The 12,480-nt window shown below is 40.2% G+C and overlaps 1 pseudogene; it reads right to left on the reverse strand.

Moving 5' to 3' along the window:
* LOC115115144 (sodium/hydrogen exchanger 9B2-like) overlaps nt 1-12,480 on the reverse strand; it is a 47,951-nt pseudogene that overhangs the window by 22,159 nt on the left and 13,312 nt on the right.

Here is a 12,480-nt window from a genome sequence, read left to right on the forward strand (position 1 = left end):
GCAGTAGTAGTAGTATGGTAGTACTGTAGTAGTAGTATGGTAGTACTGTAGTAGTAGTATGGCAGTACTGTGGTAGTTGAGTATGGCAGTAGTAGTGGTAGTATGGCAGTACTGTAGTAGTAGTATGGTAGTGCTGTAGCAGCAGTATGGTGTGCTGTAGTGGTGAGTATGGCAGTAGTAGTAGTATGGTAATGTAGTATTGGTATGGTAGTGTAGTAGTATGGTGGTACTGTAGTAGTATGTAAGTGGTATGGTGGTACTGTAGTAGTAGTATGGTAGTAGTAGAAGTATGGCAGTAGTAGTAGTATGGTAGTAGTAGTATGGAAGTACTGTAGTAGTAGTATGGTAGTAGTAGTAGTATGGTAGTACTGTAGTAGTATGGCAGGACTGTAGTAGCAGTTTAGTAGTTGTAGTAGTATGGTAGTAGTAGTAGTATGGTAGTAGTAGTATGGTAGTAGTAGTATGGCAGTACTGTAGTAGTAGTATGGTAGTAGTAATAGTATGGCAGTACTGTAGTAGTAATATGGCAGTAGTAGTATGGTAGTACTGTAGTAGTAGCATGGCAGTAGTAGTAGTATGGTAGTACTGTAGTAGTAGTATGGTAGTACTGTAGTAGGAGTATGGTAGTAGTAGTAGCATGGTAGTACTGTAGTAGTAGTAGTATGGTAGTAGTAATAGTAGTATGGTAGTACTGTAGTAGTAGTATGGCAGTAGTAGTAGTATGGTAGTACTGTAGTAGTAGTATGGCAGTAGTAGTATGGCAGTACTGTAGTAGTAGTATGGTAGTACTGTAGTAGTAGTATGGTAGTACTGTAGTATTAGTATGGTAGTAGTAGTAGTGGTATGGTGGTGCTGTAGTGAGTATGGCAGTAGTAGTAGTATGGTAGTACTGTAGTAGTAGTATGGTAGTAGTAGTAGTATGGCAGTAGTAGTAGTATGGTAGTAGTAGTATGGAAGTACTGTAGTAGTAGCATGGCAGTAGTAGTAGTATGGTAGTACTGTAGTAGTAGTATGGTAGTACTGTAGTAGTAGTAGTATGGTAGTACTGTAGTAGGAGTATGGTAGTAGTAGTAGTATGGTAGTACTGTAGTAGTATGTCCATACTGTTGTAGCAGTTTAGTAGTTGTAGTAGTAGTAGTATGGTAGTACCGTAGTAGCAGTACAGTAGTTGTAGTAGTAGTATGGTAGTACCGTAGTAGCAGTATAGTAGTTGTAGTAGTAGTATGGTAGTACGGTAGTAGTAGTATGGCAGTAGTAGTAGTATGGCAGTACTGTAGTAGTAGTAGTAGTATGGCAGTACTGTAGTAGTAGTATGGTAGTACTGTAGTAGTAGTATGGCAGTACTGTAGTAGTAGCATGGCAGTACTGTAGTAGTAGTATGGCAGTAGTAGTAGTATGGTAGTACTGTAGTAGTAGTATGGTAGTAGTAGTAGTATGGTAGTACTGTAGTAGTATGGCAGTACTGTAGTAGCAGTTTAGTAGTTGTAGTAGTATGGTAGTAGTAGTAGTATGGTTGTAGTAGTATGGTAGTACTGTAGTAGTAGTAGTAGTAGTAGTATGGTAGTAGTAGTAGTATGGTAGTACTGTTGTAGTAGTATGGTAGTACTGTAGTAGTAGTATGGTAGTAGTAGTAGTAGCATGGTAGTACTGTAGTAGTAGTAGTATGGTAGTAGTAATAGTAGTATGGTAGTACTGTAGTAGTAGTATGGCAGTAGTAGTAGTATGGTAGTACTGTAGTAGTAGTATGGCAGTAGTAGTATGGCAGTACTGTAGTAGTAGTATGGTAGTACTGTAGTAGTACTATGGTAGTACTGTAGTATTAGTATGGTAGTAGTAGTAGTAGTATGGTAGTACTGTAGTAGTATGGCAGTAGTAGTAGTATGGTAGTACTGTAGTAGTAGTATGGTAGTAGTAGTAGTATGGCAGTAGTAGTAGTATGGTAGTACTGTAGTAGGAGTATGGTAGTAGTAGTAGTATGGTAGTACTGTAGTAGTATGTCCATACTGTTGTAGCAGTTTAGTAGTTGTAGTAGTAGTAGTATGGTAGTACCGTAGTAGCAGTACAGTAGTTGTAGTAGTAGTATGGTAGTACCGTAGTAGCAGTATAGTAGTTGTAGTAGTAGTATGGTAGTACGGTAGTAGTAGTATGGCAGTAGTAGTAGTATGGCAGTACTGTAGTAGTAGTAGTAGTATGGCAGTACTGTAGTAGTAGTATGGTAGTACTGTAGTAGTAGTATGGCAGTACTGTAGTAGTAGCATGGCAGTACTGTAGTAGTAGTATGGCAGTAGTAGTAGTATGGTAGTACTGTAGTAGTAGTATGGTAGTAGTAGTAGTATGGTAGTACTGTAGTAGTATGGCAGTACTGTAGTAGCAGTTTAGTAGTTGTAGTAGTATGGTAGTAGTAGTAGTATGGTTGTAGTAGTATGGTAGTACTGTAGTAGTAGTAGTAGTAGTAGTATGGTAGTAGTAGTAGTATGGTAGTACTGTTGTAGTAGTATGGTAGTACTGTAGTAGTAGTATGGTAGTAGTAGTAGTAGCATGGTAGTACTGTAGTAGTAGTAGTATGGTAGTAGTAATAGTAGTATGGTAGTACTGTAGTAGTAGTATGGCAGTAGTAGTAGTATGGTAGTACTGTAGTAGTAGTATGGCAGTAGTAGTATGGCAGTACTGTAGTAGTAGTATGGTAGTACTGTAGTAGTAGTATGGTAGTACTGTAGTATTAGTATGGTAGTAGTAGTAGTAGTATGGTAGTACTGTAGTAGTATGGCAGTAGTAGTAGTATGGTAGTACTGTAGTAGTAGTATGGTAGTAGTAGTAGTATGGCAGTAGTAGTAGTATGGTAGTAGTAGTATGGAAGTACTGTAGTAGTAGTATGGTAGTAGTAGTAGTATGGTAGTACTGTAGTAGTATGGCAGGACTGTAGTAGCAGTTTAGTAGTTGTAGTAGTATGGTAGTAGTAGTAGTATGGTAGTAGTAGTATGGTAGTAGTAGTATGGCAGTACTGTAGTAGTAGTATGGTAGTAGTAGTAGTATGGCAGTACTGTAGTAGTAATATGGCAGTAGTAGTATGGTAGTACTGTAGTAGTAGCATGGCAGTACTGTAGTAGTAGTATGGTAGTACTGTAGTAGTAGTATGGCAGTAGTAGTAGTAGTATGGCAGTACTGTAGTAGTAGTATGGTAGTACTGTAGTAGTAGTATGGCAGTACTGTAGTAGTAGCATGGCAGTACTGTAGTAGTAGCATGGCAGTACTGTAGTAGTAGTATGGCAGTAGTAGTAGTATGGTAGTACTGTAGTAGTAGTATGGTAGTACTGTAGTAGTAGTATGGTAGTAGTAGTAGTATGGTAGTACTGTAGTAGTATGGCAGTACTTTAGTAGCAGTTTAGTAGTTGTAGTAGTATGGTAGTAGTAGTAGTATGGTTGTAGTAGTATGGTAGTAGTAGTAGTATGGCAGTACTGTAGTAGTAATATGGCAGTAGTAGTATGGTAGTACTGTAGTAGTAGCATGGCAGTAGTAGTAGTATGGTAGTACTGTAGTAGTAGTATGGTAGTACTGTAGTAGTAGTAGTATGGTAGTACTGTAGTAGGAGTATGGTAGTAGTAGTAGTATGGTAGTACTGTAGTAGTATGTCCATACTGTTGTAGCAGTTTAGTAGTTGTAGTAGTAGTAGTATGGTAGTAGTAGTAGTAGGGTAGTACTGTAGTAGTAGGATGGTAGTACTGTAGTAGTAGTATGGTAGTAGTAGTAGTAGCATGGTAGTACTGTAGTAGTAGTATGGTAGTAGTAGTAGTAGTATGGTAGTACTGTAGTAGTAGTATGGCAGTAGTAGTAGTATGGCAGTACTGTAGTAGTAGTATGGTAGTACTGTAGTAGTAGTATGGTAGTACTGTAGTAGTAGTATGGTAGTACTGTAGTAGTAGTATGGCAGTAGTAGTAGTAGTATGGCAGTACTGTAGTAGTAGTATGGTAGTAATGTAGTATTAGTATGGTAGTAGTAGTAGTAGTATGGTAGTACTGTAGTAGTATGGCAGTAGTAGTAGTATGGTAGTACTGTAGTAGTAGTATGGTAGTAGTAGAAGTATGGCAGTAGTAGTAGTATGGTAGTAGTAGTATGGAAGTACTGTAGTAGTAGTATGGTAGTAGTAGTAGTATGGTAGTACTGTAGTAGTATGGCAGGACTGTAGTAGCAGTTTAGTAGTTGTAGTAGTATGGTAGTAGTAGTATGGTAGTAGTAGTATGGTAGTAGTAGTATGGCAGTACTGTAGTAGTAGTATGGTAGTAGTAGTAGTATGGCAGTACTGTAGTAGTAATATGGCAGTAGTAGTATGGTAGTACTGTAGTAGTAGCATGGCAGTAGTAGTAGTATGGTAGTACTGTAGTAGTAGTATGGTAGTACTGTAGTAGGAGTATGGTAGTAGTAGTAGTATGGTAGTACTGTAGTAGTATGGCAGTAGTAGTAGTATGGTAGTAGTAGTATGGAAGTACTGTAGTAGTAGTATGGTAGTAGTAGTAGTATGGTAGTACTGTAGTAGTATGGCAGGACTGTAGTAGCAGTTTAGTAGTTGTAGTAGTATGGTAGTAGTAGTAGTATGGTAGTATGGCAGTCCCTCGACTTCTTGGCTCTGACGGAAACATGGATCACCACAGACAACACCGCTACTCCTACTGCTCTCTCTTCGTCCGCCCACGTGCTCTCGCACACCCCGAGAGCTTCTGGTCAGCGGGGTGGTGGCACCGGGATCCTCATCTCTCCCAAGTGGTCATTCTCTCTTTCTCCCCTTACCCATCTGTCTATCGCCTCCTTTGAATTCCATGCTGTCACAGTTACCAGCCCTTTCAAGCTTAACATCCTTATCATTTATCGCCCTCCAGGTTCCCTCGGAGAGTTCATCAATGAGCTTGATGCCTTGATAAGCTCCTTTCCTGAGGACGGCTCACCTCTCACAGTTCTGGGCGACTTTAACCTCCCCACGTCTACCTTTGACTCATTCCTCTCTGCCTCCTTCTTTCCACTCCTCTCCTCTTTTGACCTCACCCTCTCACCTTCCCCCCCTACTCACAAGGCAGGCAATACGCTCGACCTCATCTTTACTAGATGCTGTTCCTCCACTAACCTCATTGCAACTCCCCTCCAAGTCTCCGACCACTACCTTGTATCCTTTTCCCTCTCGCTCTCATCCAACACTTCCCACACTGCCCCTACTCGGATGGTATCGCGCCGTCCCAACCTTCGCTCTCTCTCCCCGCTACTCTCTCCTCTTCCATCCTATCATCTCTTCCCTCTGCTCAAACCTTCTCCAACCTATCTCCTGATTCTGCCTCCTCAACCCTCCTCTCCTCCCTTTCTGCATCCTTTGACTCTCTATGTCCCCTATCCTCCAGGCCGGCTCGGTCCTCCCCTCCCGCTCCGTGGCTCGACGACTCATTGCGAGCTCACAGAACAGGGCTCCGGGCAGCCGAGCGGAAATGGAGGAAAACTCGCCTCCCTGCAGACCTGGCATCCTTTCACTCCCTCCTCTCTACATTTTCCTCCTCTGTCTCTGCTGCTAAAGCCACTTTCTACCACTCTAAATTCCAAGCATCTGCCTCTAACCCTAGGAAGCTCTTTGCCACCTTCTCCTCCCTCTTGAATCCTCCTCCCCCCCCCCCCCTCCTCCCTCTCTGCAGATGACTTCGTCAACCATTTTGAAAAGAAGGTCGACGACATCCGATCCTCGTTTGCTAAGTCAAACGACACCGCTGGTTCTGCTCACACTGCCCTACCCTGTGCTCTGACCTCTTTCTCCCCTCTCTCTCCAGATGACATCTCGCGTCTTGTGACGGCCGGCCGCCCAACAACCTGCCCGCTTGACCCTATCCCCTCCTCTCTTCTCCAGACCATCTCCGGTGACCTTCTCCCTTACCTCACCTCGCTCATCAACTCATCCCTGACCGCTGGCTACGTCTCTCCCGTCTTCAAGAGAGCGAGAGTTGCACCCCTTCTGAAAAAACCTACACTCGATCCCTCCGATGTCAACAACTACAGACCAGTATCCCTTCTTTTCTTTTCTCTCCAAAACTCTTGAACGTGCCGTCCTTGGCCAGCTCTCCCGCTATCTCTCTCAGAATGACCTTCTTGATCCAAATCAGTCAGGTTTCAAGACTAGTCATTCAACTGAGACTGCTCTTCTCTGTATCACGGAGGCGCTCCGCACTGCTAAAGCTAACTCTCTCTCCTCTGCTCTCATCCTTCTAGACCTATCGGCTGCCTTGATACTGTGAACCATCAGATCCTCCTCTCCACCCTCTCCGAGTTGGGCATCTCCGGCGCGGCCCACGCTTGGATTGCGTCCTACCTGACAGGTCGCTCCTACCAGGTGGCGTGGCGAGAATCCGTCTCCTCACCACGTGCTCTCACCACTGGTGTCCCCCAGGGCTCTGTTCTAGGCCCTCTCCTATTCTCGCTATACACCAAGTCACTTGGCTCTGTCATAACCTCACATGGTCTCTCCTATCATTGCTATACAGACGACGCACAATTAATCTTCTCCTTTCCCCCTTCTGACGACCAGGTGGCGAATCGCATCTCTGCATGTCTGGCAGACATATCAGTGTGGAAGACGGATCATCACCTCAAGCTGAACCTCGGCAAGATGGAGCTGCTCTTCCTCCCGGGGAAGGACTGCCCGTTCCATGATCTCGCCATCACGGTTGACAACTCCATTGTGTCCTCGTCCCAGAGCGCTAAGAACCTTGGCGTGATCCTGGACAACACCCTGTCGTTCTCAAATAACATCAAGGCGGTGGCCCGTTCCTGTAGGTTCATGCTCTACAACATCCGCAGAGTACGACCCTGCCTCACACAGGAAGCGGCGCAGGTCCTAATCCAGGCACTTGTCATCTCCCGTCTGGATTACTGCAACTCGCTGTTGGCTGGGCTCCCTGCCTGTGCCATTAAACCCCTACAACTCATCCAGAACGCCGCAGCCCGTCTGGTGTTCAACCTTCCCAAGTTCTCTCACGTCACCCCGCTCCTCCGCTCTCTCCACTGGCTTCCAGTTGAAGCTCGCATCCGCTACAAGACCATGGTGCTTGCCTACGGAGCTGTGAGGGAACGGCACCTCACTACCTCCAGGCTCTGATCAGGCCCTACACCCAAACAAGGGCACTGCGTTCATCCACCTCTGGCCTGCTCGCCTCCCTACCACTGAGGAAGTACAGTTCCCGCTCAGCCCAGTCAAAACTGTTCGCTGCTCTGGCCCCCCAATGGTGGAACAAACTCCCTCACGACGCCAGGACAGCGGAGTCAATCACCACCTTCCGGAGACACCTGAAACCCCACCTCTTTAAGGAATACCTAGGATAGGATAAAGTAATCCTTCTCCCCTCCCCCCTTAAAAGACCTAGATGCACTATTGTAAAGTGGCTGTTCCACTGGATGTCACAAGGTGAAAGCACCAATTTGTAAGTCGCTCTGGATAAGAGCGTCTGCTAAATGACTTAAATGTAAAATGTAAATGTAAATGGTAGTAGTAGTATGGTAGTAGTAGTATGGCAGTACTGTAGTAGTAGTATGGTAGTAGTAGTAGTATGGCAGTACTGTAGTAGTAATATGGCAGTAGTAGTATGGTAGTACTGTAGTAGTAGCATGGTAGTACTGTAGTAGTAGTAGTATGGTAGTACTGTAGTAGGAGTATGGTAGTAGTAGTAGAATGGTAGTACTGTAGTAGTATGTCCATACTGTTGTAGCAGTTTAGTAGTTGTAGTAGTAGTAGTATGGTAGTACCGTAGTAGCAGTACAGTAGTTGTAGTAGTAGTATGGTAGTACCGTAGTAGCAGTATAGTAGTTGTAGTAGTAGTATGGTAGTACTGTAGTAGTAGTATGGCAGTAGTAGTAGTATGGCAGTACTGTAGTAGTAATATGGCAGTAGTAGTATGGTAGTACTGTAGTAGTAGCATGGCAGTACTGTAGTTGTAGTATGGTAGTATTATAGTAGTAGTATGGCAGTAGTAGTAGTATGGTAGTACTGTAGTAGTAGCATGGCAGTACTGTAGTAGTAGTATGGTAGTATTATAGTAGTAGTATGGCAGTAGTAGTAGTATGGTAGTACTGTAGTAGTAGTATGGTAGTACTGTAGTAGTAGTAGTATGGTAGTACTGTAGTAGTATGGTAGTAATGTAGTAGTAGTATGGTAGTAGTAGTATGGTAGTAGTAGTATGGTAGTACGGTAGTAGTAGTATGGCAGTAGTAGTAGTATGGTAGTACTGTAGTAGTAGTATGGTAGTAGTAGTAGTAGTAGTAGTATTGTGTTAGTAGTAGTATGGTAGTAGTAGTAGTATGGTAGTACTGTAGTACTAGTATGATAGTACTATAGTAGTAGTATGGCAGTAGTAGTAGTATGGTAGTACTGTAGTAGTAGTATGGTAGTACTGTAGTAGTAGTATGGTCATACTGTAGTAGGAGTATGGTAGTAGTAGTAGTATGGTAGTATTGTAGTAGTATGGCAGTACTGTAGAAGCAGTTTAGTAGTTGTAGTAGTAGTATGGTAGTACCGTAGTAGCAGTACAGCAGTTGTAGTAGTAGTATGGTAGTACCGTAGTAGCAGTATAGTAGTTGTAGTAGTAGTATGGTAGTACTGTAGTAGTATGGCAGTAGTAGTAGTATGGTAGTATTGTAGTAGTAGTATGGTAGCAGTAGTAGTATGGTAGTATTGTGGTATTAGTATGGTAGTAGTTGTATGGTAGTACTGTAGTAGTAGTATGGCAGTAGTAATAGTATGGCAGTAGTAGTAGTATGGTAGTACTGTAGTAGTAGTATGCTAGTACTGTAGTAGTATGGCAGTAGTAGTAGTACTAGTAGTATGGCAGTAGTAGTAGTATGGTAGTACTGTAGTAGTAGTAGTATGGTAGTACTGTAGTAGCAGTTTGGCAGAAGTAGTAGTAGTATTATAGTAGTAGTGTGTATTTACCCACTGTATTGGGGTTCAGTGTAGATACTGTGATTTCTGCTCCTATCAGTCCAAACAGTAACGGCTGGAAGATGTCCCAGAAGTTCCCTACCACTGCTGCTACTGGGCCCTGGAAAGGTTATAAACATGTTATACCACTTTATGAAGATATGATAAACACTTTATAAACACCACAGCTACTGGGACCTCAAGAGAATATAAACATGTTATAACACTTCATAAGGACGTACCAAAATAACATCTAATTATAGATTATTTTGCAGATGTTATTGAGGGTCAAATGATTGTGTTTCTAGTTAACAGTACAGTAATATCTAACGATTGTGTTTCTAGTTAACAGTACAGTAATATCTAATGATTGTGTTTCTAGTTAACAGTACAGTAATATCTAATGATTGTGTTTCTAGTTAACAGTACAGTAATATCTAATGATTGTGTTTCTAGTTAACAGTACAGTAATATCTAATGATTGTGTTTCTAGTTAGCAGTACAGTAATATCTAACGATTGTGTTTCTAGTTAACAGTACAGTAATATCTAATGATTGTGTTTCTAGTTAGCAGTACAGTAATATCTAATGATTGTGTTTCTAGTTAACAGTACAGTAATATCTAATGATTGTGTTTCTAGTTAACAGTACAGTAATATCTAATGATTGTGTTTCTAGTTAACAGTACAGTAATATCTAATGATTGTGTTTCTAGTTAACAGTACAGTAATATCTAATGATTGTGTTTCTAGTTAACAGTACAGTAATATCTAATGATTGTGTTTCTAGTTAACAGTACAGTAATATCTAATGATTGTGTTTCCAGCTCCAACAGTCAGTAATATCTAACGATCCAAAACAATGAAAACATATCCCCAAAAATATAAGAAAGGAAATACAAAATATGAGAATAAGTCCGAAATAATAAGATATATGATGATGTAATGACATTACTGATGTAGTTATATATGATGTAGTTATATATGATGTAGTTATATATGATGTAGTTATATAGTTATATATGATGATGTAATGACATTACTGATGTAGTTATATATGATGTAGTTATATATGATGTAGTTATATATGATGTAGTTATATAGTTATATATGATGTAGTTATATATGATGTAGTTATATATGATGTAGTTATATATGATGTAGTTATATATGATGATGTAATGGCATTACAGCTGTAGTTATATATGATGTAGTTATATATGATGTAGTTATATATGATGTAGTTATATATGATGTAGTTATATATGATGTAGTTATATATGATGTAGTTATATATGATGTAGTTATATATGATGATGTAATGACATTACTGATGTAGTTATATATGATGTAGTTATATATGATGTAGTTATATATGATGTAGTTATATAGTTATATATGATGTAGTTATATATGATGTAGTTATATATGATGTAGTTATATATGATGTAGTTATATATGATGATGTAATGGCATTACAGCTGTAGTTATATATGATGTAGTTATATATGATGTAGTTATATATGATGTAGTTATATATGATGTAGTTATATATGATGATGTAATGACATTACAGCTGTAGTTATATATGATGTAGTTATATATGATGTAATGACATTACAGCTGTAGTTATATATGATGTAGTTATATATGATGTAGTTATATATGATGTAGTTATATATGATGTAGTTATATATGATGTAATTATATATGATGTAGTTATATATGATGTAGTTATATATGATGTAGTTATATATGATGTAGTTATATATGATGTAGTTATATATGATGTAGTTATATATGATGTAATTATATATGAAGATTTAATGACGTTACAGCTGTAGTTATATATGATGTAATTATATATGATGTAGTTATATATGATGTAGTTATATATGATGTAGTTATATATGATGTAGTTATATATGATGTAGTTATATATGATGTAATTATATATGATGTAGTTATATATGATGTAGTTATATATGATGATGTAATGACATTACTGATGTAGTTATATATGATGTAATTATATATGATGTAGTTATATATGATGTAGTTATATATGATGTAGTTATATATGATGTAGTTATATATGATGTAATTATATATGATGTAGTTATATATGATGTAGTTATATATGATGATGTAATGACATTACTGATGTAGTTATATATGATGTAGTTATATATGATGTAGTTATATATGATGTAGTTATATATGATGTAGTTATATATGATGTAATTATATATGATGTAGTTATATATGATGTAATTATATATGATGTAGTTATATATGATGTAGTTATATATGATGTAGTTATATATGATGTAATTATATATGATGTAGTTATATATGATGTAGTTATATATGATGTAATTATATATGATGTAGTTATATATGATGTAGTTATATATGATGTAGTTATATATGATGATGTAATGACATTACTGATGTAGTTATATATGATGTAGTTATATATGATGTAGTTATATATGATGTAGTTATATATGATGATGTGAGCTTGTGTGGCCTACCACGTTGTGACTGAGCCGTTGTTGCTCCTAGACCTTTCCGCTTCACAATAACAGCACTTACAGTTGACCGGGGCGGCTCTAGCAGGGCAGAAATCTGACAAACTGACTTGTTGGAAAGGTGACATCCTATAATGGTGTCACGTTGAAAGTCCCTGATCTCTTCAGCACGGGCCATTCTCCTGCTAATGTTTGACTATGGAGATTGCATGGCTGTGTACTCGATTTTATACACCGGTCAGCAACGGTTGTGGCTGAAATAGCCGAATCCACTCATTTGAAGGGGTGTCGACATAGATTTAACCTTTATCTAACTAAGTCAGTAAAGAACAAGATAAATGCTTTATAAACACACTAACCTTCTCTGCCCCCCAGCCCAGCGCAGCTAGGAAGGCCATGACCAGAGTACAGAGTCCTCCTGCTCCCGGGAAACCAGCCACTCTACTTCCGAACACAACAAACACAGACAGCCCCAACAACATCGCACTCCTCCTCAATACCACATCCTCCTAGAGACAGAAAGAGAGAAGGAAAGAGAGGAGGGGGGGGGGGGGAGAAAGAGAGAGAGGAGGGAGAGAAAAAGAGGGAGAGGGAGGGGGAGATGATGGAGATATGGAGGATGGAGAGAGGGGATAGAGAGAGAGAGGTGGGAGAGAGGGAGAGAGAGGGAGATGAGGGAGATATGGAGGATGGAGAGAGGGGATAGAGAGAGAGAGGTGGGAGAGAGGGAGAGAGAGGGAGATGAGGGAGATATGGAGGATGGAGAGAGGGGATAGAGAGAGAGAGGTGGGAGAGAGGGAGAGAGAGGGAGAGAGAGGGAGATGAGGGAGATATGGAGGATGGAGAGAGGGATAGAGAGAGAGAGGTGGGAGAGAGAGAGAGGTGGGAGAGAGGGAGAGAGAGCGAAGGGAGAGCATGAGGAGAGACAGAAACGATCTTTGTCAACAACAGTGGGAAGCAAGTAGTCCAACTCTGTAACAGCCTGGGTCAGGACAATGTTAATGGATGAA

This window comes from Oncorhynchus nerka, linkage group LG8 (genome assembly GCF_034236695.1).
Source record: "Oncorhynchus nerka isolate Pitt River linkage group LG8, Oner_Uvic_2.0, whole genome shotgun sequence".
Lineage (NCBI taxonomy): Eukaryota > Metazoa > Chordata > Actinopteri > Salmoniformes > Salmonidae > Oncorhynchus > Oncorhynchus nerka.